The following is a 6,691-nucleotide window of genomic DNA, read 5'->3' on the forward strand; positions in this document are numbered from 1 at the left end:
TGGTGTGTTGTTCCTCGCGATCGCAAAGGATAACTTGAGACTAGGGAGGTTTTCTTCTATGCGAATGCGGACCTTCACTCGCGAACGCGGCCCTTCACTCACGAACGCGATGGGTAAGGGATTCTGGGGGAGGCAGGGATTGTTTTACGCGAACGCGAGCCCAGGCTCGCAAACGCGATGGCCAGGAGGACAGACCATCGCGAGCGCGAAGGCCACTTGGGCCGCTGCTCTTCGCGATCGTGTCAGGCTCTTCGCGAACGCAAAGAAGGCCTGACGCCCAGTGACTTAAATGTCCCAAAGTCAGGATTTAGCCTATTTTTCATCATTTCCAAGTTTGAACTCGGCCTAGAGGCGATTTTGAAGAGAATATTTATCCCCATTTCATAGGTTAGTAGATTTTAGCTTGTTTCCTTCCATTTCCATAAACACCTATTGATTTCCAACCTTTAATCTATGCATTTTCATGGTAGAAATTAGAAAATACGTAGAAATGGGGGATTTTGAGACACTGAGATTTAGACCTCAAATTAAGGTCGGATTTCGAAACTAATCACATAATCGGGCTCGGGAGTGAATGGGTAATTGGGGTTTGGTCCGAATCTCGGGTTTTGACCAAGTGGGCCAGGGGTTGACTTTTTTCAAAATCATTAAAGATTGAATCTTTTTCACTCGTGGGTAATTTCTAAAACTTATTTTGAATTGTTTGAATTATATTTGGTTAGATTCGATTGGTTTGGAGGCGAATTTTAGAGAAAAAACCCCGGTTGAGCTTTGATTTGATTGCGGTGTGAGGTAAGTGTTGGATCTAACCTTGGCTTGAGCGAATTAGGAATTTTTGAACTATGTGTTGTGTGAATTATGTGAGAAAAGGGCGTATATGCGATATGACGAGTGTATATACACCGTCAAGATATTTGTTTCCATATTTTCTCGTTATTTCATGAATTATCTTATTCCATGCCTTAATTGTTACATGTTTTATTTGACTTCTATGTCGTAATTGTTATTTGTCATTTAATTATTTGTGTATTAAATTATTCGTCCCTTCCATGACTCCATGCTTATTTGCTACTTGCCTTAACTATTTTACTTGCACACCTTAATTGTCACATGTTTTACTTGTCCGATTATTTTTGTAATATTTATTGCATTCTAAGATGTAGTTTCATTTGTGTTTCGTTGAGTGTGTTAGACACCGATAAACTTGCAAATTAGAAACTTCAAATTTTAAGGATTCTTGATTATTATGTGGTCCTTTATTGCCTTGCACTTTTACTCTTTGATGTAGAAATTCTTGTAAATTGAGTTATTGGATTGTTTATGTTAATTGAAATTGTTTGGGGATGGGGTTGCACGCCGCAACGGAAATTGAAAGATAAAGAATTGAAATGGTGAAATAAGGGAGGATACTTGATGTTGATAAATGATGATATGGTGGGATCGGGTTGCACGCCGCAACGGATTGTACATGGATACTATCACGACCCAAAATCTCACCCGTCGTGATGGCGCATATCTCAATACTAGGCAAGCCGACAATCTCAATAAACCATCATATCTTTTAAGTTTGAAAACATAATATCTAAATTTAGCGGAAGAAAAACTCACAAATACATATATAAACACTCCCAAAACCCGATATCACTGAGTACATGAGCATCTAGTATGAATACAAGTCTGGAAAATACGGCCTATAACAGTCTAAGTCCAAATACATTAAACAAGGAGATAGGGAAAGAGAGACAAGGTCTGCAAACCACAGCAGCTACCTCTGAATCTCCGGAAAATCAACCGTGCGGAAGAATCAACACCCGCTATGCCCGAGAATACCTAGATCTGCACACGAAGTACGGGGTGTAGTATGAGTATAACCAACTCAGTAAGTAACAATAATAAATGAGGAACTGAAGATAGTGACGAGCTACACAGTTATAGTTCACTTTCAGTAATTCCAGCAAAGAATAGACATGCTTTCAAATCCAGTAGTTTAAGTCAAATCAATTTTTATACGGTTCATGTTCATATAATCCGGATATAAAATCTTTTAGAGAATTTCACAACAATGACAGATAGCAACTAAATACAACAACAAAAGAAAAGCAAGTACAGCCTCCCAGGGTAACAGTCACTCAACTCGTCACAACAGCTCAATCACTCGGCTCTCAGCCCTCATACTCAATGGGTACCCGCGCTCACTGGGGGTGTACAGACTCCGGAGGGGCTCCTACAGCCCAAGCGCTATAATCCGCACGAACAACTCACGTGTAGCACGGACAACTCATGTGCTATAGTATAATATCTGGATCCGCACGGACAACTCACGTGCTGCACGTACAACTCACGTGCTATAGTATAATATCTGGATCCACGGACAACTCACGTGCTGCACGGACAACTCACGTGCTACACGGATAACGTACATGCTATAGTATAATATCTGGATCCGCACGGACAACTCACGTGCTGCACGGATAACTTACGTACTATAGTATAATATCTGGATCCGCACGGACAACTCACGTGCTGCACGGATAACTCACGTGCTATAGTATAATATCTGGATCCGCACGGACAACTCACGTACTGCACGGACAACTCATGTGCTATAGTATAATATCTGGATCTGCACGAACAACTCACGTGCTGCACGGATAACTCACGTGCTATAATAATATCTCACAATCAGGCCCTCAGCCTTGCTCAGTCATAAATCTCTCCAGTCTCTCGGGCTCTCAATAATCATAAAATCAACCCAAACAACAATGATATGATGCATCAATAATGACAATAGAGACTGGGATAAAATAATCAAGTAAACTGTGACTGAGTACAAAACAACAATTAAGCAGATAGTTCAACATGTACACGACCTTTGTGGGTCCCAACAGTACCAACATATAGCCTAAACATGATTTCTAACATGACTTATAGTCAAATTTCCACAACACATAGAGAGCACATAGTTATCAACAAGTTATTCAACTTTACAGTTTCCACGGGACGGACCAAGTCACAATTCCCTCGGTGCATGCCCACACGCCCGTCACCTAGCATGTGCGTCACCTCCAAAGTAATCACATGATACAAAAATCCAGAATTTCATACCCTTAAGACAAGATTTATAACTGTTACTTACCTCAAAACATGAAATTCTTTACTCTGCTATGCCCTTGCCTCGCAAATCGGCCTACGAATGCCTCGAATCTAGTCACAAATAATTCGTCTCAGTCAATAAAATTTATTGGAATTAATTCCATAAGAAAATACTAATTTTTCATAAAAATCCGAAATTTAGCTCAAAAATCGCCTGTGAGGCCCACATCTCGGAACCCGACAAAAATTACAAAATCCGAAAGCTCATTCAACCACGATTCTAACCATACTAATTTTACCAAAATCCGACATCAACTCGACCTCCAAATCATCAAATCTTATTTTCAAATTCCTAAATTCAAACCCCCAATTTACACCTCAAAAACATGTAATCTAGTCGAATTATGCGATGATAATTCAATAATATGGAATATAAATGATCACAAGGGACTTACCTCAAGTTCTCCCATGAAAACCTCGCTCAAAATCGCCCAACCCGAGCTTGAAATGGCAAAAAATCGAAACTCCTCCAATTTTATTCTGTCCAGGCCATGTCGCACCTGCGACCAGATTAGCCACATCTGCGGTCTCGCAAGTGCGACTAAATGTTCGCATCTGCGATCCCCCAAAAGGTTCCCTTCGCTTCTGCGCGTTCCTTTCGCACCTGCGACCTCGCAGGTGCGGAAATTGCTTCGCACCTGTGACTACTGCTCCTCTTCACGTCTGGTCGCTTCTGCGGTGGCTGGTGCGCACATTCGACTTCGCACCTACGATCAGACCTCCGCAGGTGCAAAAATACCAGAAGAAAAATTCCAGCAGTGGTCTTAAGTCCGAATTTGATCCGTTAACCATCCGAAACTCACTCGAGGCCCCCGGGACCTCAACCAAATATACCAACAAGTCCTAAAACATCATACGAACTTAGTCGAACCCTCAAATCACCTCAAACAATGCTAAAACCATGAATCATACCGCAATACAAGCTTAATAAACTTTGAAATTTCTAGTTTCTACAAACGACTCCGAAACTTATCAAATCACGTCCGATTGACCTCAAATTTTGCACACAAGTCATAAATGACATAACGGACCTATTAAAATTTTCAGAATCAAATTTTGGCCTCGATATCAAAAAGTCAACCCCACGGTCAAACATCCCAAAAATTTAACTTTCGGTATTTCAAGCCAAATTCCACTACGGACCTCCAAATAATTTTCCGAACACGCTCCTAAGTCCAAAATCACCATACGGAGTTATTTAAATCATCAAAATTCAAATCTGAGGTCGTTTACATATAAATCCACATCCGGTCAACTTTTCTAACTTAAAATTTAAAATTATGAGACTAAGTGTCTCATTTCACTCTGAATTCCTTTCGGACCCAAACCAACTAACCCGATAAGTCATAAATCAATTGTAAGGCATAAATTGAGCAGTAAATAGGGGAACGAGGCTGTAATACTCAAAATAACCGGCCGGATCATTGCAGATATTTGATGTTGATAAATGATGGTATTGTGGGATTGGGTTGCGCGCCGCAATGGATTATATACATGGTATTTGATTTTGATATAGGATGATATGGTAGGATCGAGTTGCGCGCCGCAAGGGATTGTGTGTGTTGTACTTATTGTTATTATTGTGTTGGTTTCAACATTTTCATTTGTGGTTACGAAACTTGTTATTCTGGGTTTTCTGATAGTCAGGTTCGAGTTTATTTTCAAAACTTAATTGCTTTACTTCTATTTCCTATTTTTTCTTTCTTGTTATTATTATTATTACTACGTACAGGTTAATATAAGTGGCTCGCTTTAGCCTCGTTACTACTTCATCGAGGTTAGGCTCGGCACTTACATAGTATATGGGGTCGGTTGTACTCATACTATGCTCTGCACTTCTTGTGCAGATACTGAAGTTGGTCCTAGCAGCGTTCATTAGCTTTTGCTCGGATGTAGTCACTAACGGAGACTTGAGGTACAGCTGCACGGCGTCTGCAACCCTGAAGTCCCCTGCCCTTCTATCTTTATTGTTTTATTGAGTTTCAAAATAGTGTATTTTGTTCAGACCGTATTTGTAGCACTCTAGATGTTCATGTACTCGTGACACTAGCTTTGGGTTGTGTTTAGACTTCATTGTTCAGTATCATTTTACTCTACTTTACACTTATATTGTTTTCTTTGTTAATATCTTGTTATAAACTGTTAAAATCAGTTAATTTTCTGCTCCACGTCGGCTTGCCTAGCAAGTAGATGTTAGGCGCCATCACGACTCCGAGGTTGGGTTCCAGGTCGTGACAAGTTGGTATCATAGTACTAGGTTGACTAAGTCTCACGAGTCATGAGCAATCTTAGTAGAGTCTGGAGGATCGATACGGAGACGTCTGTACTTATCTTCTAGAGGCTATGGAGTTTTAGGAAAATTTTCACTTCTTTCTTTCCCTATCGTGCGATTTTGTTCTATCATTGATGTTTGAATCATTCCATTCTTTATCTCCCGCCGGAGCCCCCTGTTGCAGCTACTACTAGGGGTAGATGTTAAAGCCGAGGCCTAGGTCGAGGAAGAGGCAGAGCTCCGCCTAGAGCTCGAGCAGCAGTGCCCAGCTCAGACCGTACTTGTCGGACTAGCTCAGGTCCTAGAGGGATTCATTGTCACTCTAGTGCTTCAGGATGCTCTAGTCCGCTTGGTGGGCCTTATGGATAGTGTGTCCCAGACTGGTGCATTTCCGGTGGCACTAGCCGTCTCTCAGGCTAGGGGAGGAACATAGACTCCCGCTATCACACTCCGGAGCAGATGGCTCCCCTATATCAGACTCCAACAGCCTAGCCAATTGGGGTAGTTCAGTCAGTTGTTGCGGCACAGGCCGAGGATAGGCCCGCTATGCCTTCTGAGGCCTTGATGAGGCTGGATAAGTTTACCAAGCTCTTTCCTGTTCATTTCAGTGGCACACCTTCTGAGGACCCACAGGATTACTTGGACCATTGCCACGAGGTGTTACGCAACATGGGTATTGTTGAGACCAATGGGGTCGACTTTGCAGTGTTTCAGATGACCGGTTCTACCAAGAGATGGTGGAGAGATTATGTGTTGACCAGACTAGTTGGTTCGCCTTCACTTACCTGGGATTAGTTTTCACAGCTATTTTTAGAGAAGTTCATTCCTTTCACTCTGAAAGAGGAGTATGGCAGGTAGTTTGAGCGCCTTCAGCAGGGTGGCATGACTGTTACCTAGTATGAGACTCGATTTGTGGACCTAGTTCGCCATGTCATTGTCTTGCTCCCTACTGAGAGGGAGAGAGTGAGGATATTCATTGATGGGGTCACTTTCAGTATCAGACTACAGATGGCTAAGGAGGCTGGAGATGATATTTCTTTTCAGAGGGCCGTAGAGATTGCTAGACATATCGAGATGATTCGTGGTCAGGAGAGGGGGTCGGCATCAGATAAGAGGCCTCATCATTTTGGAGGTTTCAGTGGTGCTTCATCCGGAGGCAGGGGTTCTTTGGGTAGAGTCAATCCTCCCAGGTCATTTCAGACAACACTTTAGGCATCCCACGGTGCTTTGGGTAGTCGTGGTCCTTATGTATCTCTTCCTGGGAAG

This window comes from Nicotiana tomentosiformis, chromosome 7 (genome assembly GCF_000390325.3).
Source record: "Nicotiana tomentosiformis chromosome 7, ASM39032v3, whole genome shotgun sequence".
In the NCBI taxonomy this organism is placed as follows: Eukaryota; Viridiplantae; Streptophyta; class Magnoliopsida; order Solanales; family Solanaceae; genus Nicotiana; species Nicotiana tomentosiformis.